The following is a 25,000-nucleotide window of genomic DNA, read 5'->3' as shown; positions in this document are numbered from 1 at the left end:
CTGCCAGCCAGGTAACAAACTGCCAGCCAGGTAACAAACTGCCAGCCAGGTAACAAACTGCCAGCCAGGTAACAAACTGTCAGCCAGGTAACAAACTGTCAGCCAGGTAACAAACTACTAGCCAGGTAACAAACTTCCAGCCAGGTAACAAACTGCCAGCCAGGTAACAAACTACCAGCCAGGTAACAAACTGCCAGCCAGGTAACAAACTACAAGCCAGGTAACAAACTACCAGCCAGGTAACAAACTGTCATCCAGGTAACAACTCAGTAAATAAGGTGTTGGTAGCTAAATAAGACTTAAAAACTAAAGACAGTAGAAATATAATTATTAACGGCCGTGACTCACTCGATGCGTTCTCAGATTGAAGCACAATTCTCCTCGCTAACTAAAAACACATCAGCCAGGCATGTCTAAAATAAGACTTAAACTGAGAAGACAGCTCGCTGATTTAATTTCCGACAGCTATTGATCGTAGAGGCTTGACCTGTGACCCACTGTCAGGGATGTCCCAAATGGAACCCTTTCACCCATAGGGCTCTGGTCAATAGTAGTGCACTATTAAGGGAATAGGGTTCAATAGTAGTGCACTATAAAGGGAATAGGGTTCAATAGTAGTGCACTATAAAGGAAATAGGGTTCAATAGGTGTGCATTATAAAGGGAATAGGGTTCAATAGGTGTGCATTATAAAGGGAATAGGGTTCAATAGTAGTGCACTATAAAGGGAATAGGGTTCAATAGTAGTGCACTATAAAGGAAATAGAGTTCAATAGTAGTGCACTATAAAGGAAATAGGGTTCAATAGGTGTGCACTATAAAGGGAATAGGGTTCAATAGTAGTGCACTATAAAGGGAATAGGGTTCAATAGTAGTGCACCATAAAGGGAATAGGGTTCAATAGTAGTGCACCATAAAGGAAATAGGGTTCAATAGTAGTGCACTATAAAGGGAATAGGGTTCAATAGTAGTGCACTATAAAGGGAATAGGGTTCAATAGTAGTGCACTATAAAGGGAATAGGGTTCAATAGTAGTGCACTATAAAGGGAATAGGGTTCAATAGTAGTGCACTATAAAGGGAATAGGGTTCATTAGTAGTGCACTATAAAGGGAATAGGGTTCAATAGTAGTGCACTATAAAGGGAATAGGGTTCAATAGTAGTGCACTATAAAGGGAATAGGGTTCAATAGTAGTGCACTATAAAGGGAATAGGGTTCAATAGTAGTGCACTATAAAGGGAATAGGGTTCAATAGTAGTGCACTATAAAGGAAATAGGGTTCAATAGTTGTGCACTATAAAGGGAATAGGGTTCAATAGTAGTGCACTATAAAGGGAATAGGGTTCAATAGTAGTGCACTATAAGGGAATAGGGTTCAATAGTAGTGCACTATAAAGGGAATAGCGTTCAATAGTAGTGCACTATAAGGAAATAGGGTTCAATAGTTGTGCACTATAAAGGGAATAGGGTTCAATAGTAGTGCACTATAAAGGGAATAGGGTTCAATAGTAGTGCACTATAAGGGAATAGGGTTCAATAGTAGTGCACTATAAAGGGAATAGCGTTCAATAGTAGTGCACTATAAGGGAATTGGGTTCAATAGTAGTGCACTAGAAAGGAAATAGGGTTCAATAGTAGTGCACTATAAAGGGAATAGGGTTCAATAGTAGTGCACTATAAGGGAATAGGGTTCAATAGTAGTGCACTATAAAGGGAATAGGGTTCAAGAGTTGTGCACTCTAAAGGGAATAGGGTTCCATTTGAGACACAAGTTAATGTTGGCAGGTGTGTTCACTGCACCCCCAAGGACCATAAAGACAACAGCAGTGTTGACCCTGCCTGGATATTCATGTCTCTCTTTCCCCTGATCAACAGTCCCTGTCTCTGTTCAAGTCAGCCATGACAGTCTCCTCAGTAGGAACTGAAGCTGAATACATCTTCCGTTGTGCATTGATCACTTCTAAAAAGGCTGACAGATAATGGTGTTGGTTGGTTGATACAGTAAGTCTTGATCATAAAGGCAGATGGTGTTTTGAGATGGTCACACTTTCAACAAAGTTTGATTCATAAATCTTTCATGTTGCATAGTGTGTAAATACTGTACTAAAAACAACATGGCAGCATTAAATCATATATTACAGCAAGATGTTTTTTTATTCCTTTGAAGTTTGACTGACTACATCAAACACATTTCCTGCTTTCCCCATCACCCCTCTAGACACCCAAGCAGCTGCCACACACACACACACACACACAGCTCTTTTGGAGAAACACTGGGTTAATTAAGGAAACCATCTCCATTGCAGGCTCCTAATCTTTCCAACGAGACGTGTAGACATACATAAATCGCCTTATGCCTTATACAGCTCGAAGCCAACAGTCAGCACTCAGCCAGGTTCTGAGAGATGGAAATAGGATGTTCAATATGATTCTCTTAGCACTGAATGATAAATCAGAGTAATCTGGAGACTGAAGCCTGACTTCTGAAAGGTGAATAAGAATTTGCTTGATGACCAACTGCTGGAGCTTTTCATGAATATTTTTCCAGTGGCTGGTTTCCCTCAGTGAGGATTGAGTGAATACTGAGTTATAAACTCAAAATAATAAGAAGTATAGGGTGTCTTGCCTGGCATGTAGGTTTTAATTTTATTTTAATTTAACAAGTCAGTTAAGAACAAATTCTTATTTTCAATGACGGGCTAGGAACAGTGGGTTAATTGCCTGTTCAGGGGCAGAACAACAGATTTGTACCTTGTCAGCTCGGGGATTTAAACTTGCAAACTTTCAGTTACTAGTCCAACGCTCTAACCACTAGGCTACCCTGCCGCCCCAAGCTAGATTGCCCCAAGCTGGGTTGATCCTAGCTATCCTAAATATATGCTTAATTTCCACATAAATCGACATCAATTAATATCATGATGTTTGTACTTTCATTTTAGAATTTGTCACAATGAGAACTCCTTAGATGACAACCCCACACCGCTAGTTACAGTTGTTGATTTAATAACCTATTTATGTTTAATGTCCAATAGTAGTAATCCACCCAACCATCCATCCATCCATCCATCCATCCATCCATCCATCCATCCACCCAACCATCCACCCACCCACCCACCCACCCAACCATCCACCCACCCACCCATCCACCCACCCACCCACCCATCCACCCACCCACCCACCCATCCACCCACCAACCCACCAACCCACGTAGCTGACCCAGTGATATCTTCTCCCCAGAGTCTGCAGGCAGTAGGAAGACAAGCAGGGCCAAGGTGGAGATGAGAACACATGGGATGAGGAGGTTGAGGCCATAGTAGAGGGTACGTCTACGCATCACCACGGTAAAGGTTACGTCAGGGTAAGGCTCCTTACAACAGTCATAGAAGCGCTCGTTTCTGCGCCCCGGCACCTCTGTATCATACACCAGGAAGACAACAATATAGGAAGTCAATTACAGTTTGAGGACTCAATTTGGGTTGTGATGATTTGCAGTAATGGATGTATTTTTTCCCCAGGCAAATGAATGGTGTTTCACAATAAGGAAACTTTTGTAAGTTAAAGGTGTTGGGAGTTTGACCCTGAATCAAATGGTCCTGTTAGTTTTCATCAGTTCCCCATCACAGTAATAGTGTCTGCCATTTTTTTTATAAGCAGTTCAACATGCAAGAAAAACTATATTCAGCACTGGGATGGCATTTCATTAGAACCCCTCTCTTGTAAACACATTAGTCAATTTGCCAGGGATTCCGTAGAAGCATTTCATTAGAACCCCTCTCTTGTAAACACATTAGTCAATTTGCCAGGGATTCCGTAGAAGCCAATATCACTAAAGATCTGTACTGCTGAGGAAAAGCCTTTAAAATGAATTCTCCTATTTTATTTAAATGTGATCAATCATACATACAGGATCTAGCTTTTATAGTTTGACCATCGAGTTTGAAAGTTAAACTCAACATTTAAAAAAATATAGTCTGGGTATATTTGTGAGTTATCCCAAACTTCCATGCTTGTTCAAAACAGTTATTGTAATCATTTGATGTAATATTGTAATTTAGAGACTTTTGTCCAAAACAGATACTGTAAGAAGAATAACGGTATATGGCCCATACAGGACTGGCAGCACAGTCTTCCAAACAACCTTGCCATCAGAACCCAGGTTTTGTGATGACAATATCTTGTCCAATACTGGCCAGCCACTAACTCTTACCGACTAGGTCCCACTCTCCGTTGGGGATGTAACCTGTGATATCTGCCTCGATCATCTGTAGGTCCAGAGACCAGCCCCCATAGGTCCAAGAGCCAAATTTCAGGTCACACCTCTGGAGATCAAAGGGAAACCAGCGCACATCGATGTAGCAGGTGCTCTTGAAGATGCCTGTGTTGGAACATGAAGAGGAGAGGGGAGAGAAACATGAGGAGAGAAAGAGAGGGGGATAAATGGGAGGGATGGAGAGAGAGAGAGAGAGAGAGAGAGGGAGAAACAAAAGTTAGAGCTAGAGAGATAATTTTCAGAGGGTATAAAGATATGAAAGACAAAGTCCTATACACCACAACAACTGTAAAGACAATCCTATACACCACAACAACAGTCCTATACACCACAACCACAGTAAAGACAGTCCTATACACCACAACAACAGTAAAGACAATACTATACACCACAACAACAGTAAAGACAATCCTATACATCACAACAACAGTCCTATACACCACAACAACAGTGAAGACACCACAACAACAGTAAAGACAATCCTATACACCACAACAGTCCTATACACCACAACAACAGTCCTATACACCATATCAACAGTAAAGACAGTCCTATACACCACAACAACAGTAAAGACAGTACTATACACCACAACAACAGTAAAGACAATCCTATACACCACAACAGTCCTATACACCACAACAACAGTCCTATACACCACAACAGTCCTATACACCACAACAGTCCTATACACCACAACCACAGTAAAGACAGTCCTATACACCACAACAAAGGTAAAATAAGAATTAACAACAAGTGGGACACAATCATGAAGTGGAACGACATTTATTGGATATTTCAAACTTTTTTAACAAATCAAAAACTGAAAAATTGGGCGTGCAACATTATTCAGCCCCCTTAAGTTAATACATTGTAGCGCCACCTTTTGCTGCGATTACAGCTGTAAGTCGCTTGGGGTATGTCTCTATCAGTTTTGCACATCGAGAGACTGACATTTTTTCCCATTCCTCCTTGCAAAACAGCTCGAGCTCAGTGAGGTTGGATGGAGAGCATTTGTGAACAGCAGTTTTCAGTTCTTTCCACAGATTCTCGATTGGATTCAGGTCTGGACTTTGACTTGGCCATTCTAACACCTGGATATGTTTATTTTTGAACCATTCCATTGTAGATTTTGCTTTATGTTTTGGATGATTGTCTTGTTGGAAGACAAATCTCTGTCCCAGTCTCAGGTCTTTTGCAGACTCCATCAGGTTTTCTTCCAGAATGGTCCTGTATTTGGCTCCATCCATCTTCCCATCAATTTTAACCATCTTCCCTGTCCCTGCTGAAGAAAAGCAGGCCCAAACCATGATGCTGCCACCACCATGTTTGACAGTGGGGATGGTGTGTTCAGGGTGATGAGCTGTGTTGCTTTTACGCCAAACATAACGTTTTGCATTGTTGCCAAAAAGTTAAATTTTGGTTTCATCTGACCTGAGCACCTTCTTCCACATGTTTGGTGTGTCTCCCAGGTGGCTTGTGGCAAACTTTAAACGACACTTTTTATGGATATCTTTAAGAAATGGCTTTCTTCTTGCCACTCTTCCATAAAGGCCAGATTTGTGCAATATACGACTGATTGTTGTCCTATGGACAGAGTCTCCCACCTCAGCTGTAGATCTCTGCAGTTCATCCAGATTGATCATGGGCCTCTTGGCTGCATCTCTGATCAGTCTTCTCCTTGTATGAGCTGAAAGTTTAGAGGGACGGCCAGGTCTTGGTAGATTTGCAGTGGTCTGATACTCCTTCCATTTCAATACTATCGCTTGCACAGTGCTCCTTGGGATGTTTAAAGCTTGGGAAATCTTTTTGTATCCAAATCCGGCTTTAAACTTCTTCACAACAGTATCTCGGACCTGCCTGGTGTGTTCCTTGTTCTTCATGATGCTCTCTGCGCTTTTAACGGACCTCTGAGACTATCACAGTGCAGGTGCATTTATTCGGAGACTTGATTACACACAGGTGGATTGTATTTATCATCATTAGTCATTTAGGTCAACATTGGATCATTCAGAGATCCTCACTGAACTTCTGGAGAGAGTTTGCTGCACTGAAAGTAAAGGGGCTGAATAATTTTGCACGCCCAATTTTTCAGTTTTTGATTTGTTAAAAAAGTTTGAAATATCCAATAAATGTCGTTCCACTTCATAATTGTGTCCCACTTGTTGTTGATTCTTCACAAATAAATACAGTTTTATATCTTCATGTTTGAAGCCTGAAATGTGGCAAAAGGTCGCAAAGTTCAAGGGGGCCGAATACTTTCGCAAGGCACTGTATATACCACAACAACAGTAAAGACAGTACTATACACCACAACAGTCATATACACCACAACAACAGTAAACAACAGTCCTATATACCACAACAACAGTCCTATACACCACAACAACAGTAAAGACAGTCCTATACACCACAACAACAGTCCCATATACCACAACAACAGTAAAGACAGTCCCATACACCATAACAACAGTAAAGACACTCCTATGCACCACAACGACAGTAAATACAGTCCCATACACCACAACAACAGTAAAGGCAGTCCTATACACCACAACAACAGTAAAGACAGTCCATACACCACAACAACAGTAAAGACAGTCCTATACACCACAACAACAGTAAAGACAGTCCTATACACCACAACAGAGAACTCAAATCAGAGAAATAGGGATGAGTGCCCAGTAATCTATCATGAGAAAGACAGGCATAAAACATCTTCATCTTTATTGAAGAAAACTATTAGAGGATGAGAAAACAACTCTCTGGCGGGAGACAAAGGCCATAAAAGAGAAGGCAGTGCAAAATGGTTTTCCATTGACATGCAATGGAGACCGGCCCACGAAGACAAACGCCCCAAAATGTCATTTGGTTCTGAACACTGATCTTCTCTACACCGTTTCTGCCTGTCTCTTCACTCATACTGCTCAACCATTGTGGTCTTACCCGATGGCTTTCTTGTGCAGTAAAGCATTGATAAAGCTTTGTGCCATAATGGTTTGTCTGATTGAACAAGTGTTCATTTTGAAAAGTTAGGAAGCAATTTGTCCACAACGCCACTATCAATTCAGAGGAAATCTAGTAATGAGCTATTTCCAGCCATATATTTGGATGCTACAAAGACCCAGTGTTGTCTTACAGTAAGGGAAACGTAAGAGGGAACAGAACAGTAATCACCCACACTGACAGGTTGAGGACGTACTCACATGGTAAACGCACGTGTCTGTCAGTCTCTCTCTGTGTGTGTGTGTGTGTGTGTCCGAGGAGCGGAGTTGATAAGACAGTGTCATGGCTCTTTTGACGCTGTGTGTCTTGATAGTTCTGGTTCAGTAAGGGCTTGGTCAGACAGCACCTACTCTATAGTATATTAAGGGGCTTGGTCAGACAGCACCTACACTACAGTATATTAAGGGCTTGGTCAGACAGCACCTACTCTATAGTATATTAAGGGGCTTGGTCAGACAGCACCTACTCTATAGTATATTAAGGGGCTTGGTTAGACAGCACCTACACTACAGTATATTAAGGGTCTTGGGCAGACAGAACCTACACTCAGAGCCGGGCGGCCCTATATGTAACGAATGTCGTCGGGATAAGGAGAAGAGGACCAAGGTGCAGCGTGGTAAGTATTCATAATATGTTTAATAAATACGAACACTAGAACAAAAACAACAAACGAACAGTTCCGCAAGGTGCAATACACAAAACAGAAAACAACTACCCACAAACACAGGTGGGAACAGGCTACCTATGTATGGTTCTCAATCAGAGACAAAGATAGACAGCTGCTTCTGATTGGGAACCATACCAGGCCAAACACAGAAATACAAAACATAGAATGAAAAACATAGAATTCCCACCCCAACTCACCCCCTGACCAAACCAAAATAGAGACATGAAAAGGAACTAAGGTCAGAACGTGACAGTACCCCCCCCCAAAGGTGCGGACTCCGGACGCAAAACCTGAACCTATAGGGGAGGGTCTGGGTGGGCATTTCACTGCGGTGGTGGCTCTGGTGCGGGACATAGACCCCACTCCACCTTAGTCTTGGCCCACTTAGTGCGCCTCTGGAGTGCGACCCTCGCCGCCGACCCCGAACTGGGGACTCTTACCGCGGGCCCCGAATAAAAGGGAGACTCTGGCGGCTCCGGACAGGGGGCAGACTCTGGCGGCTCCGGACAGGCGGGAGACTCTGGCGGCTCCGGACAGGCGGGAGACTCGGCGGCTCCGGACAGGCGGGAGACTCTGGCGGCTCTGGACAGGCGGGAGACTCTGACGGCGCCGGACAGGCGGGAGGCTCTGGCGTGGCTGACAGGCGAGCGGCTCCGGAGTGACGGGCGGCTCTGGCGGCTCCGGACTGACGGACGGCTCTGGCGGCTCCGGACTGACGGACGGCTCTGGCGGCTCCGGACTGACGGGCGGCTCTGGCAGCTCCGGACTGACGGGCGGTTCTGGCAGCTCCGGACTGACGGGTGGCTCTGGCAGCTCCAGACTGACAGGCGGCTCTGGCAGCTCCGGACAGACGGACGGCTCTGGCAGCTCAGGACAGACTTGGTTCTGGGAGCAGGCACAGGACTCACCAGGCTGGGGAGACATACAGGCGGCCTCTTCCTTGGCCGAGGCACCGGATGCACTGGGCCGTGGAGGTGCACTGGAGGTCTCGAGCAACGAGCCTGCACAACCTGTCTTTACTTGATCCCCCCTGTAGCCCGGCAAGTGCGGAGAGTTGGAACAGACTGCACTGGGCTGGGCTGGCGAACCGGGGACACCGTGCGTAGGGCTGGTGCCGTATAACCCGGGCCGAGGAGACGCACTGGAGACCAGATGCCCTGAGCCGGCATCATCCCTCCTGGCTCAATGCCCACTCTAGCCCGGACGATTCGAGGAGCTGCGATGTAGCGCACCGGGCTATGCGTGCGCACTGGGGACACTGTGCGCTTCACCACATAACACGGTGCCTGCCCGGTCACTCTCTCGCCATGGCAAGCACGGGGAGTTGGCTCAGGTCTCCTACCTGACTTCGCCAATCTCCCCGTGTGACCCCCCCAATACATTTTTGGGGCTGCCTTGCCAGCCGTGTTCCCTCAAATCGCTGGCTCCCTCTACCTGCTGCCTCCGCTCTCCTGGTTGCCTCCACCTGTTCCCATGCGAGGCGATCCCTTCCAGCTAGGATCTCCTCCCATGTGTAGGAACACTTCCCGTCCAGAATGTCCTCCCATGTCCATGAGTCCTTTCCACGCTGCTCCTAGTTACCACGCTGCTTGGTCCTTTTTTGGTGGGTAGTTCTGTAACGATTTTTCGTTGGTGGAAGGAGAGGAGGACCAAAGTGCAGCGTGGTACGTATCCATAATACCTTTTAATCAAGAATGAATACAAAATACAAAAGAACAAGAGAATAAATGAAAACCGAAACAGTCCCGTATGGTGCAAACACTGAAACGGAAAATAACTACCCACAAACCATAGTGGGAAAACAGGCTTGAGCTCAGTATGGTTCTCAATCAGAGACAACGATTGACAGCTGCCTCTGATTGGGAACCATACAAGGCCAAACACATAGAACTACAAAACATAGAATGCCCACCCCAACTCACGCCCTGATTAACCTAAAACAGAGACATAAAAAAGGAACTAAGGTCAGGACGTGACAATGTAAGTGAATTGCAGGAACAGCAATCAGGTAAACATGTGTTCTCTCCTCTCCAAGTTTATCAGCAAATAACAGTAACGTTAAGTTGATGTGCTAGCTTGCAGCGCATCTCTCTATAGTCTGTCTGTCTTGCTAACCTAGCTGGGCAGTGCATCTCTCTCTAGTCTGTCTGTCTTGCTAACCTAGCTGGGCAGTGCATCTCTCTCTAGTCTGTCTGACTTGCTAACCTAGTTGGGCAGTGCATCTCTCTCTAGTCTGTCTGTCTTGCTAACCTAGCTGGGCAGTGCATCTCTCTCTAGTCTGTCTGTCTTGCTAACCTAGCTGGGCAGTGCATCTCTCTCTAGTCTGTCTGTCTTGCTAACCTAGCTGGGCAGTGCATCTCTCTCTAGTCTGTCTGTCTTGCTAAACTAGCTGGGCAGTGCATCTCTCTCTAGTCTGTCTGTCTTGCTAACCTAGCTGGGCAGTGCATCTCTCTCTAGTCTGTCTGTCTTGCTAACCTAGCTGGGCAGTGCATCTCTCTCTAGTCTGTGTGTCTTGCTAACCTAACTGGGCAGTGCATCTCTCTCTAGTCTGTCTGTCTTGCTAACCTAGCTGGGCAGTGCATCTCTTGTTCTGTCTGTGTCTTGCTTGCTTGCCAGCCACTTCCAGGGCTGTGTTCTGCTTTGTGCCTGACAAAAGTGAGAGTGAAATGCAACTATTTATTATGTTTGATAAACGCCAACGGGCAACGCTGTTTATAAACTGCAGCTCGGAAAAGATAACCGTGTCGCGCGTGAACATGAGTTCATAAGCGAGTGCACAAAATGAAACTTGCGCTTTCCAGCAGCAACCTCTGTGCTAACACTGACCCAGTACAGCCAGCTTCAGCAAATACTAACACAGACCCAGTACAGCTGGCTTCAGCAAGTACTAACACAGACCCAGTACAGCCAGCTTCAGCAAATACTAACACAGACCCAGTACAGCTGGCTTCAGCAAATATTAACACAGACCCAGTACAGCTGGCTTCAGCAAGTACTAACACAGACCCAGTACAGCCAGCTTCAGCAAATACTAACACAGACCCAGTACAGCCAGCTTCAGCAAGTACTAACACAGACCCAGTACAGCCAGCTTCAGCAAGTACTAACACAGACCCAGTACAGCCAGCTTCAGCAAATACTAACACAGACCCAGTACAGCTGGCTTCAGCAAATACTAACACAGACCCAGTACAGCTGGCTTCAGCAAGTACTAACACAGACCCAGTACAGCCAGCTTCAGCAAATACTAACACAGACCCAGTACAGCCAGCTTCAGCAAATACTAACACAGACTCAGTACAGCCAGCTTCAGCAAGTACTAACACAGACCCAGTACAGCCAGCTTCAGCAAGTACTAACACAGACCCAGTACAGCCAGCTTCAGCAAATACTATGACAGACCCAGTGGAGAGAACTTGATCTGCGCCTAAGTCGGGGACAGACTCTTGACCAGAGACAAATGACAGTTTTGGAGGCTGAAAGAAAGAGATTGCAGGATGTCCTTACATGTTAAATAAGTATCACCTAATCTCTGGCTGAAATAAACCTAGCATTCTCAGGGGTTCATCAGACAAACTCTTCCAACCAGATAATGGAAACTTCCTAAAATAGGCTGAATTTTTTTTTTGACCCCGTTATGGAAAATCATCTTAACAAAATTAAAGATGGAGAGACACATGCTCATTACCTTGGGAAGCGCACAAAGAATGAGATGATACAGACTGTGAGTGACAAGATTCTGGAAGCAATAGTGACTCAAGTAAGAGACTCAAAGTACATCTTCATTATCTTGGACTGTACACCTGACATTAGTCACCAGGAGCAAATATTCATTATTCTGAGAAGCGTGGCTTTAAAGGGAAAGCCAGAGATCAAGGATGACTTCCTCGGCTTTGTGAATGTTGAGGTTACAACAGGCTTGGATCTGTCCACTGTCATCTTAGATAAGCTGAACGAGCTCAAGATTCCATTTGAAGATTGCAGAGGGCGAGCTTATGATAATGAGACCAACAAGAAAGGCAAGCACCAAGGAGTAAAGCCAGACTGCAAAAAAACATCCCAGAGCCGTGTTCATCCCATGTGGAGCACATACTCTAAACCTTGTCATTGCAGATGCTGCCAAATCTTCAAAAGATGCAGTTGGGTTTTTGGGCATTAGTGAAAGAGCTTCACCTTCTTTTCAGCTGGCACAAAAAGATGGAGTGTTTTGAAGAAACACGTGAACATAACCGTGAAGTCTGATAGTGACAAGATGGGAGAGTAGGTTCCAAAGTGTTCATGCAATCAGGTATCAGGCTTCTGAGGTTCGGGAGGCATTACCGGAAGCCAGACAGACGATCAACGATCCTGTGGAGGCACGAGCACTTGCAGAGGAAGTTGGGTCCAACCGCTTTTTGATTTGCTGTGTCGTATGGTGTGAGATACTGACAATGACAAACAAGGTGAACAAGCTCCTCCAATCCCCCTCAATGCAGTTGGAGGTCACAGTAAATGTAATCTCAAAGGCAAAGGCCTCCCTCACTACATACTGGGAAACTGGATTCTCTGAGGCCCAGACAACAGCCAAATGCATTTGTGAAGAAATGAATGTGGAGGCTGTTTTGAAAGATGAGAGACTGGGAAACAGCAAGAGACATTTCAGCTATGAGGCTCCTGATGAACCAGGGACTGATGCACTGAAAAACCTTGATGTCAACTACTTCAACATTGTGGTTGAGTCTGCTGTGACATCCATGGATGAGAGATTTAAAACACAAATATGTGTTCGTGAAAACCAAATATGGAGTGCTGCTGAACTTCAGCACTGCCTCTCAGATGTCCAGTGAATCTTTAAAGGCTCACTGCATGGAAGTTGAAAACACTCTAAACTTCAGAGATGTCTGTGACATCAGTGGAATGGATCTGGCACATGAGATTCAGAATGTACCTGATCTGCCATCAGACAAGATGACTGACTGCCTTTGAGCTGCTTTCCTGTCTCTGTGAGAACAACCTTGAGGAACTCTATCCTAACCTTTTCAAAATGAAAGCTCATCAAAAGCTACCTGAGGTCTTTCATGTCACAGGAAAGTTTGAGTGGTCTGGCCATTATGAGTATAAATCATGACGTGGGGAATCACATGTCCTATGATGACATCGTTGATGATTTTGCCTCAAGAAAGTGCAGAAGAGGAATATTTTGATGGTAAGATTTTAATTAAAACATTAAAATGTTTACACACTTAACATTTAAGATTTTATAGCAGATGTGCATTTATGTAAATAACTGCGTAACTATGTGAGATAGTTTCTCAATTTCTTCCAGACAGACTGGTGCCCAGACAGACTGGTGCCCAGACAGACTGGTGCCCAGACAGACTGGTGCCCAGACAGACTGGTGCCCATGCTAATGCTGAAAATGCCCAGGCTGTAGAGGGAACCAAAGTTAATCACATAGCTGTATACAGTTGAAGTCGGAGGTTTACATACACCATAGCCAAATACATAAAAATTTTCACAATTCCTGACATTTAATCCTAGTAAAAATTCCCTATCTTAGGTCAGTTAGGATCACCATTTTGTTTTAAGAATGTGAAATATAAGAATCATAGTAGAGAGAAGGATTTATTTCAGCTTTTATTGCTTTCATCACATTCTCAGTGGGTCAGAAGTTTACATACACACAATTAGTATTTGGTAGCATTGTTTAACTTGGGTCAAACGTTTCAGGTAGCCTTCCACAAGCTTCCCACAATTAGTTGGGTGAATTTTGGCCAATTGCTTTAGATGGGCCAACTTTGGAAGTATGCTTGGGGTCATTGTCCATTTGGAAGACCTATTTGCGACCAAGCTTTAACTTCCAGACAGATGCTTCAGATGTTGCTTTAATATATCCACATAATTTTCCCTCCTCATGATACCACCTATTTTGTGAAGTGCACCAGTCCTTCCTGCAGCAAAGCACCCCCACAACATGATGCTGCCACCCCCGTGCTTCACAGTTGGGATGGTGTTCTTTGGCTTGCAAGCCTCCCTCTTTTTCCTCCAAACAAAACAATGGTGGTTTTGGAGCGGTGGCTTCTTCCTTGCTGAGCGGCCTTTCAGGTTATGTCGAAATAGGACTTGTTTTACTGTGGATATAGATGCTTTTAACCCTGTTTCCTCCAGCATCTTCACAAGGTCTTTTGCTGTTGTTCTGGGATTGATTTGTACTTTTCACACCAAAGTATGTTCATCTCTAGGAGACAGAATGCAGCTCCTTCCTGAGCGGTATGACGGCTGCGTGGTCCCATGGTGTTTATACTTGCGTACTTGTACTTGTTTGTACAGATGAACGTGGTACCTTCAGGCGTTTGGAAATTGCTCCCAAGTATGAACCAGACTTGTGGAGGTCTACAATTTTTTTCTGAGGTCTGATTTCTTTAGATTTTCCCATGATGTCAAGCAAAGAGGCACTGAGTTTGAAGGTAGGCCTTGAAATACATCCACAGGTACACCTCCAATTGACTCAAATTATGTAAAATAGCCTATCAGAAGCTTCTATAGCCATGACATAATTTTCTGGAAGTTTCCAAGCTGTTTAAAGACACAGTCAACTTAGTGTATGTAAACTTCTGACCCACTGGAATTGTGATACAGTGAATTATAAGTGAATTAATCTGTCTGTAAACAATTGTTGGAAAAATAACTTGTGTCATTGTTACGGCTTTCTAGTTGTGATGAAGGAGAGTCGGACCAAACTGCAGCGTGTCGATTGCGATCCATGTTTATTTAAACAAACGTAAACACGACTAAACACGAACACTACAAAAACATAAACGAAAACCGAAAACAGCCTATACTTGTGCAAACTAACAGAGAGTACACATAGGACAGATAGGACAATCACCCACGACAAACTCAAAGAATATGGCTGCCTAAATATGGTTCCCAATCAGAGACAACGATAAACACCTGCCTCTAATTGAGAACCACTCCAGACAGCCATAGACCTTGCTAGATAACCCACTACGCTACAATCCCAATACTAACACCAAAACCCCAAGACAAAACACACCCCAATACAAAAACCCCATGCCACACCCTGGCCTGACCAAATACATAAAGATAAACACAAAATATTTTGACCAGGGCGTGACAGTCATGCACAAAGTAGATGTCCTAACCGACTTGCCAAAACTATATTTTGTTACCAAAACATTTGGAGTGGTTGAAAAACGAGTTTTAATGACTACAACCTACGTGTATGTAAACCTCCGACTTCAACTGTAGGTTTTACTTGACTATTTTGAGACATATAGCTGCAGCCAGAGCCTATAGGCTTATGTTTACATTGTATAGACAAAGCTAATTGTATAATATTGTGAGGACTGGACTAATTACCAGGCAGCAGAGCCAAAGCTCAGTGTTATATTTTGTTATTTTCTATATTTTCTATCATTTCTTATTTATGTTAATGTTAATATACACTTATCTTAAGATTCTATAGAAAATATTTTGTTAAATAAATATGGCTTGTTTATACCTCAGTCTGTTCTGTATAGGTCTACTTATTCTTAGACCGACAGATGGAGCAAACTGTTTTAAAGGAGGGAGGATTGTACTGGGAGCACTGAAGTGTCAGGTGGGACTGTGTGGCAATGGTAAATGGTTGACATGTTCTCTCGGGTCAGGTAGGAGGGCCCCTTAGCAGAATGTTGCTTAGGGCCCCAGGGAGGACAGGACCGGCTCTGCCTACACTACAGTATATTAAGGGATTGGTCAGACATTACTTACACTACAGTATCTTCTCACTTCCCAGACCTCTGACAAAAGCAGAGTGAACCAGCAGAGTGAACTCAATCCTATGCATGTTATTATACAGAATGAACAGAGCCAATCTCATTCCTACACATGTTATACAGAATGAACAGAGCCAATCTCATTCCTACGCATAGTATTCTACAGAATGAACAGAGCCAATCTCATTCCTGCGCATGTTATTATATAGAATGAACAGAGCTAATCTCTTTCCTACACATGTTATAAAGAATGAACAGAGCTAATCTCATTCCTACACATGTTATTATACAGAATGAACAGAGCCAATCTCATTCCTACGCATAGTATTCTACAGAATGAACAGAGCCAATCTCATTCCTACACATGTTATACAGAATGAACAGAGCCAATCTCATTCCTACGCATAGTATTCTACAGAATGAACAGAGCCAATGTTATAAAGAATGAACAGAGCCAATCTCATTCCTGCGCATGTTATTATACAGAATGAACAGAGCCAATCTCATTCCTGCGCATGTTATTATACAGAATGAACAGAGCCAATCTCATTCCTACACATGTTATTATACAGAATGAACAGAGACAATCTCATTCCTACACATATTATTATACAGAATGAACAGAGCCAATCTCATTCCTGCGCATGTTATTATACAGAATGAACAGAGCCAATCTCATTCCTACGCATGTTATTATACAGAATGAACAGAGCCAATCTCATTCCTACACATAGTATTCTACAGAATGAACAGAGCCAATCTCATTCCTACACATAGTATTCTACAGAATGAACAGAGCCAATCTCATTCCTACACATGTTATTATACAGAATGAACAGAGCCAATCTCATTCCTACACATAGTATTCTACAGAATGAACAGAGCCAATCTTATGAACCAAGCAGCACTGATGTGGAATTAAAATGTAGAATGCATTTTAAACACATCACAAATCAACATCAATGCAATGGAGGAAACACTCGATGGATACGAAGTAATTCAATGAATAAAACTAGTTTGTTAGGGAATCAGACTGTCAGCCAAAGTAAAACAGAAACTGAAAAATACTTGTAGTTATTGTGTTGTCAGAAGACGAAATAAGAATGACAGTGTTGAAGATTGTAGCAACTGAAAAAAATCTACTTCTCAGCCAACCACAGTTAAAAAGGTAGTTTAAAGGCCCAGTGCAGTCAAAAACGTGAATTTCTACATTTAAAAAATATATATATTTCCACACTATGAGGTTGGAATAATACTGTGAAATTATGAGAATGCCCAGAGTCTTTTTCAGAAGAGCTGTTTAAAAATACATTTCAGCCTGTTTTGGTGTTATGGAGTTATGGTGACATCACCAGGCAGTGAATGAGTTAATAGAACAATAAGAAAGAGAGTTCCAAACCTCTCTGCCAATAGCAGCTAGTTTTCAGTTGTCCCCTCCCCACTCAGACCACTACCAGACAGTCCTAACTGAATTCTTACTTGAGAAATCTTTGCCAAGAAGCCATTTTTGTTTCTTTTTGACCAGTTTAATTGAAAACTATCACAGTAAGTTACTTAATTGTTACCCAGAAATGATTTGATAGAGATAAAAACCTCTGAATCTGACCTTTAACATTGGGTTTTTACACCCACAGCTTCTTGGTAGAATGTTGCAATTCTATGAGATTTTACCACAGACTGTTCTCTTTGATATCTTCAGGGACTATGGTTGTGTCTCGAATGGCACCCTATTCCCTACATGTGATGTAGGCTTAGTCAAAAGTAGTGCATGTGATCTACATAGGGAATATGTAGGGAATAGGGGGCTGTTTGGGACGCAACCATGATGACATACATCATGAATGACTGAAGGGAAGTTACAGGAGGATTGTCGGGTCTCTTGGGTGGGAGGAAAAGAAACGAGGACAAGCTAGAAAACTAACAAATAAATGTATTTAATCTGCAGTGAAGTGGGACTAAAACTGGAGTGGTCTTGTATTGGTTGGAATGAAAGACAGCATTCTAATGATCTTCTTCGTCTTCTTCTTTGTAATTCTTCTTACTATTATTATTCTGCACCAATTTCAGGCCCCCAGAAGTGTAGAAATAGACAGATAATAATAGGGCAACATTGAAGTAGTGTATTTTGTGATAATATGAAGACATGTATTTCAAAGCAATATTTCTCAACTGACAGAATGGTGCTAAATCTGCTTAGTACGAATATCAAATATCTGAAAATATTAGATTGGGTTAAAGGGGTTTATTTCACTTACAGTATAAGTACTGTATAAAAATCCCACTCAACCAAAATCAATTGCATTTCTTTCTCACGTTGGGTTAAATGTTGATGTATGGTTTATTGTCATATCTGGACATATCTTTAAAAGCGGCAATCAGCAGTTGAAACGATAACAAAGCAAACCCCCTGCCACTGTTTCGCTAAAAAGCTGAGGGATGTGGGGCTAGAGAAATGCAACCACTCAAATTCATATACAGAGCTATAGATGCAACGAGTGACCAGCCATGATATCACAATTATAGTTGTAACCATGTTTCGAGGCTATAGAGTGTTTGTTTACAAACATTGGAGTAAAACAAACATATATTTTGGGTTACAATGGGGTACGACAGTTGAACTAAGCTCATGGGGCATTTATAAGTTATATTCTTAAATAATCAATGGGTACATATATTTATTTCATCAGTCCAAACATGGATGTAGCTATTGCAGATTGCCCCATTTAAAGAACAGATGGTCAATTGAACATAGTGGTAGAGCTTTCAGAATCATCTCATATCAAAGATGAAATTGGATTATGGTTCCGGGATGTTGGACGAAACAATAAAAAAAAGTGCTTTGAAAGCCAAAACATCCTTCCTACCACGATATTGATCTAATGACTGACTGTGCATTTGGCTTGTGCAGTGGAGGTCTAGTCCTAGCAAGACTAGCCTCACGCTGTGGCGTCATCTTCCCTGAAACCTGACATTAACTCAAGGTAACTGAAACGAGTAGAGTGAATCCAAAAATCATTCCTTACCCCAGGATACTTCAACGGGTCAATACATTTCTTCAAGCTGGGCTTAAGCGCGCTTGGGTACACTTTCTTTCCAGGAGTAGAGTGAAGTTAATGGTTAAGGTTATGATTGGGGGAGTGGAAGCTGATCCTGGACATGTACAGTGGCTTGGGTACACTTTCTTTCCAGGAGTAGAGTGAAGTTAATGGTTAAGGTTATGATTGGGGGAGTGGAAGCTGATCCTGGACATGTACAGTGGCTTGGGTACACTTTCTTTCCAGGAGTAGAGTGAAGTTAATGGTTAAGGTTATGATTGGGGGAGTGGAAGCTGATCCTGGACATGTACAGTGGCTTGGGTACACTTTCTTTCCAGGAGTAGAGTGAAGTTAATGGTTAAGGTTATGATTGGGGGAGTGGAAGCTGATCCTGGACATGTACAGTGGCTTGGGTACACTTTCTTTCCAGGAGTAGAGTGAAGTTAATGGTTAAGGTTATGATTGGGGGAGTGGAAGCTGATCCTGGACATGTACAGTGGCTTGGGTACACTTTCTTTCCAGGAGTAGAGTGAAGTTAATGGTTAAGGTTATGATTGGGGGAGTGGAAGCTGATCCTGGACATGTACAGTGGCTTGGGTACACTTTCTTTCCAGGAGTAGAGTGAAGTTAATGGTTAAGGTTATGATTGGGGGAGTGGAAGCTGATCCTGGACATGTACAGTGGCTTGGGTACACTTTCTTTCCAGGAGTAGAGTGAAGTTAATGGTTAAGGTTATGATTGGGGGAGTGGAAGCTGATCCTGGACATGTACAGTGGCTTGGGTACACTTTCTTTCCAGGAGTAGAGTGAAGTTAATGGTTAAGGTTATGATTGCTGGAGTGGAAGCTGATCCTGGACATGTACAGTGGCTTGGGTACACTTTCTTTCCAGGAGTAGAGTGAAGTTAATGGTTAAGGTTATGATTGGGGGAGTGGAAGCTGATCCTGGACATGTACAGTGGCTTGGGTACACTTTCTTTCCAGGAGTAGAGTGAAGTTAATGGTTAAGGTTATGATTGGGGGAGTGGAAGCTGATCCTGGACATGTACAGTGGCTTGGGTACACTTTCTTTCCAGGAGTAGAGTGAAGTTAATGGTTAAGGTTATGATTGGGGGAGTGGAAGCTGATCCTGGACATGTACAGTGGCTTGGGTACACTTTCTTTCCAGGAGTAGAGTGAAGTTAATGGTTAAGGTTATGATTGCTGGAGTGGAAGCTGATCCTGGACATGTACAGTGGCTTGGGTACACTTTCTTTCCAGGAGTAGAGTGAAGTTAATGGTTAAGGTTATGATTGGGGGAGTGGAAGCTGATCCTGGACATGTACAGTGGCTTGGGTACACTTTCTTTCCAGGAGTAGAGTGAAGTTAATGGTTAAGGTTATGATTGGGGGAGTGGAAGCTGATCCTGGACATGTACAGTGGCTTGGGTACACTTTCTTTCCAGGAGTAGAGTGAAGTTAATGGTTAAGGTTATGATTGGGGGAGTGGAAGCTGAACCTGGACATGTACAGTGGCTTGGGTACACTTTCTTTCCAGGAGTAGAGTGAAGTTAATGGTTAAGGTTATGATTGGGGGAGTGGAAGCTGATCCTGGACATGTACAGTGGCTTGGGTACACTTTCTTTCCAGGAGTAGAGTGAAGTTAATGGTTAAGGTTATGATTGCTGGAGTGGAAGCTGATCCTGGACATGTACAGTGGCTTGGGTACACTTTCTTTCCAGGAGTAGAGTGAAGTTAATGGTTAAGGTTATGATTGGGGGAGTGGAAGCTGATCCTGGACATGTACAGTGGCTTGGGTACACTTTCTTTCCAGGAGTAGAGTGAAGTTAATGGTTAAGGTTATGATTGGGGGAGTGGAAGCTGATCCTGGACATGTACAGTGGCTTGGGTACACTTTCTTTCCAGGAGTAGAGTGAAGTTAATGGTTAAGGTTATGATTGCTGGAGTGGAAGCTGATCCTGGACATGTACAGTGGCTTGGGTACACTTTCTTTCCAGGAGTAGAGTGAAGTTAATGGTTAAGGTTATGATTGGGGGAGTGGAAGCTGATCCTGGACATGTACAGTGGCTTGGGTACACTTTCTTTCCAGGAGTAGAGTGAAGTTAATGGTTAAGGTTATGATTGGGGGAGTGGAAGCTGATCCTGGACATGTACAGTGGCTTGGGTACACTTTCTTTCCAGGAGTAGAGTGAAGTTAATGGTTAAGGTTATGATTGGGGGAGTGGAAGCTGAACCTGGACATGTACAGTGGCTTGGGTACACTTTCTTTCCAGGAGTAGAGTGAAGTTAATGGTTAAGGTTATGATTGGGGGAGTGGAAGCTGATCCTGGACATGTACAGTGGCTTGGGTACACTTTCTTTCCAGGAGTAGAGTGAAGTTAATGGTTAAGGTTATGATTGGGGGAGTGGAAGCTGATCCTGGACATGTACAGTGGCTTGGGTACACTTTCTTTCCAGGAGTAGAGTGAAGTTAATGGTTAAGGTTATGATTGGGGGAGTGGAAGCTGATCCTGGACATGTACAGTGGCTTGGGTACACTTTCTTTCCAGGAGTAGAGTGAAGTTAATGGTTAAGGTTATGATTGGGGGAGTGGAAGCTGATCCTGGACATGTACAGTGGCTTGGGTACACTTTCTTTCCAGGAGTAGAGTGAAGTTAATGGTTAAGGTTATGATTGGGGGAGTGGAAGCTGATCCTGGACATGTACAGTGGCTTGGGTACACTTTCTTTCCAGGAGTAGAGTGAAGTTAATGGTTAAGGTTATGATTGGGGGAGTGGAAGCTGATCCTGGACATGTACAGTGGCTTGGGTACACTTTCTTTCCAGGAGTAGAGTGAAGTTAATGGTTAAGGTTATGATTGGGGGAGTGGAAGCTGATCCTGGACATGTGGCTTGCAAATGTATTCACTCCCCTTAGCATTGTTCCTATTTTGTTGCAAACACATGTTATTTAAATAGATTTTTATTTGGATTCCATGTAATGGACATACACAAAATAGTCCAAATTGCTGAAGTGAAATGAAAAAAAAAATACTTGAAAAATAATTAAATAAATTCAACAAGTGGTGCGTGCGTCTGTATTCACCCCCTTTACTATGAAGCTCCTAAATAAGATCTGGTGCAACCAATTACCTTCAGAAGTTACATAATTAGTTAAATAAAGTCCATCTGTGTGCAATCTAAGTGCCACATGATCTCAGTATATATACATACACCTGTCCTGAAAGGCCCCAGAGTCTGCAACACCACCAAGCAAGGGACACCACCTAGAAAGTAGCGCCATGAAGACCAAGGAGCTCCAAACAGGTCAGGGACAAAGTTGTGGAGGAGTACAGATCAGGGTTGGGTTACAAAAGATATCAGAAATGTTGAACATCCCACGGAGCACCATTAAATCCATTATTAAAAAATGGAAAGAATATGGCACCACAACAAACCTGCCAAGAGAGGGCCGCCCACCAAAACTCACAGACCAGGCAAGGAGGGCATTAATCAGAGATGCAACAAAGAGACCAAAGATAACCCTGAATGATCTGCAAAGTTCCACAGCGGAGATTGGACTTTCTGTCCGTAGAACTACTTTAAGCCGTACACTCCACAGAGCTGGGCTTTACGGAAGAGTGGCCAGAAAAAAAGCCAATGCTTAAATAAAAAAAATCTGCAAACACGTTTGGTGTTCACCATTAGGCATGTGGGAGAACATAAGGAAGAAAGTACTCTCGTCAGATGAGACTAAAATGTAGCATTTTGGCCATCAAGGAAAACCCTATGTCTGGCACAAACCCAACACCTCATCACCCCGAGAACACAATCCCCACAGTGAAGCATGGTGGTGGCAGCATCACGCTGTGGGGATGTTTTTCATTGGCAGGGACTGGGAAACTGGTCAGAATTGAAGGAATGACAGATGGCACAAATACAGGGAAATTCTTGAGGGAAAACCTGTTTCAGTCTTCCAGAGATTTGAGACTAGGATAGAGGTTCACATTCCAGCAGGACAATGACCCTAAGCATACTGCTAAAGCAACACTTGAGTGGTTTAAGGGGAAACATTTAAATGTCTTGGAATGGCCTAGTCAAATCCCAGACCTCAATCTAATTGAGAATCTGTGGTATGACTTAAAGATTGCTGTACACCAGCGGAACCCATCCAACTTGAAGGAGCTGGAGCAGTTTTGCCTTGAAGAATGGGCAAAAATCCCAGTGCCTAGATGTGCCAAGCTTATAGAGACATACCCCAAGAGACTTGCAGCTGTAATTACTGCAAAAGGTGGCTCTATAAAGTATTGACTTTGGGGGGGTGAATCGTTATGCACGCTCAAATGTTCATTTTTTTTGTCTTATTTCTTGTTTGTTTCACAATAACAAATCTTCAAAGTGGTAGGCATGTTGTGTAAATCAAATGATACAAACCCCCCCAAAATCAATTTTAATTCCAGGTTGTCTGACAACAAACTAGGAAAAATGCCAAGGGGGGTGAGTAGTTTCGCAACCACTGTACCTAGAGGAAGTGTTTTTTATTGTATTTTTGTTTCCCCTTTATTTAACCAGGTCGGCCAGATCACCTTTATTTAACCAGGTCGGCCAGATCACCTTTATTTAACCAGGTCGGCCAGATCACCTTTATTTAAACCCAGGTCGGCCAGATCACCTTTATTTAACCAGGTCGGCCAGTTCACCTTTATTTAACCAGGTCGGCCAGATCACCTTTATTTAACCAGGTCGGCCAGATCACCTTTATTTAACCAGGTCGCCAGATCACCTTTATTTAACCAGGTCGGCCAGATCACCTTTATTTAACCAGGTCGGCCAGATCACCTTTATTTAACCAGGTCGGCCAGATCACCTTTATTTAACCAGGTCGGCCAGATCACCTTTATTTAACCAGGTCGGCCAGATCACCTTTATTTTAACCAGGTAGGCCAGTTGAGAACAAGTTCTCATTTACAACTGTGACCTGGCCAAGATAAAGCATAGCAGTGCAACACAAACACAACACAGAGTTACACATGGAATAAAGAAACGTTCAGTCAATAACACAATAGAAAAGTCTATATGCAGTGGAGTGCAAATGAAGTAAGATTAGGGAGGTAAGGCAATAAATAGGCCATAGTGGCAAAATAAGATCTTGCAGCTCTTCAGAACATCAGCTATCTTGGATTTTGGTGAAGGAGTAAATATGGTAGGGCTTGGGCAAGTTGTTGTGGAGGGTGCAGAGCTGTTGACCAGGGTAGGGGTAGCCAGGTGGAAAGCATGGCCAGCCATAGAAAAATGCTTATTGAATTCTCATTATCATGGATTTATCGTGACAGTGTTTCCTAGGCCTCAGTGGCAGTGGGCAGCTGGAGGTGCTCTTATTCTCCATGGACTTTACAGTGTCCCAGAACATTTGGGGTTCGTGCTACAGGATGCACATTTCTGTTTGAAAAAGCTAGCCTTTGCTTTCCTAACTGCCTGAGTATATTGGTTCCTAACTTCCCTGAAAAGTTGCCCATTGCAGAGGCTATTCGATGCTAATGCAGTACGCCACAGGATGTTTTTGTGCTTGTCAAGGGCAGTCAGGTCTGGAGTGAACCAGGGCTATATCTGTTTCCTAGTTCTACCTTTTTTGAATGGGGCATGCTTATTTAAGATGGTGAGGAAAGCACATTTAAAGAATAACCAGGCATCTACTCTACTGACAGGATGAGGTCAAAATCCTTCCAGGATACCCGGGCCAGGTCGGTTAGAAAGGCCTGCTCGCTGAAGTGTTTTAAGGAGTGTTTGACAGTGATGAGGTGGTCATTTGACCGCTGACCCATTACGGACGCAGGCAATGAGACAGTGATCACTGAGACCCTCGTTGAAGATAGCAGAGGTGTATTTAGAGGGCAGGTTGGTCAGGATGATATCTATGAGGGTGCCCGTGTTTATGGATTTGGGTTGTACCTGGTAGGTTCCATGATAATTTGGGTGAGATTGAGGGCATCTAGCTTAGACACCAGAGCCAACTGAACAGGTCAAAACCATAGAAGGTGAGCTTCTAAAAAGAGTTAATGTGGAAGGTATTGAATATGGATATCCGGGATGGTACTTGAGCTATACTTACCTGGAGGCAAGTAGGAGCAGGACCCAGAGGAGTTGACCAACACATTGGTATGGAAGGTAGCATCAAATCTCTCATCGGCACTATGGGAGAACATGGATGTGTTCAGTTAGTGGGCATTAGTGCAGTCGTTCCCAAACCCGCTCCTTGGGGATGCCCAGCCATCCCAATACGAGTTACA

At 43.4% G+C, this 25,000-nt stretch overlaps 1 pseudogene; it reads right to left on the bottom strand.

Moving 5' to 3' along the window:
* LOC116369022 (neuronal acetylcholine receptor subunit alpha-7-like) overlaps nt 1-24,904 on the bottom strand; it is a 29,337-nt pseudogene extending 4,433 nt beyond the window's left edge.
* Between the last annotated feature and the right edge of the window lie 96 nt (nt 24,905-25,000).

This window comes from Oncorhynchus kisutch, unplaced genomic scaffold (genome assembly GCF_002021735.2).
Source record: "Oncorhynchus kisutch isolate 150728-3 unplaced genomic scaffold, Okis_V2 scaffold2053, whole genome shotgun sequence".
NCBI lineage: Eukaryota > Metazoa > Chordata > Actinopteri > Salmoniformes > Salmonidae > Oncorhynchus > Oncorhynchus kisutch.
Note: the sequence above shows the minus strand (reverse complement) of the source record. Positions and strands in the feature narration are given on the sequence as shown.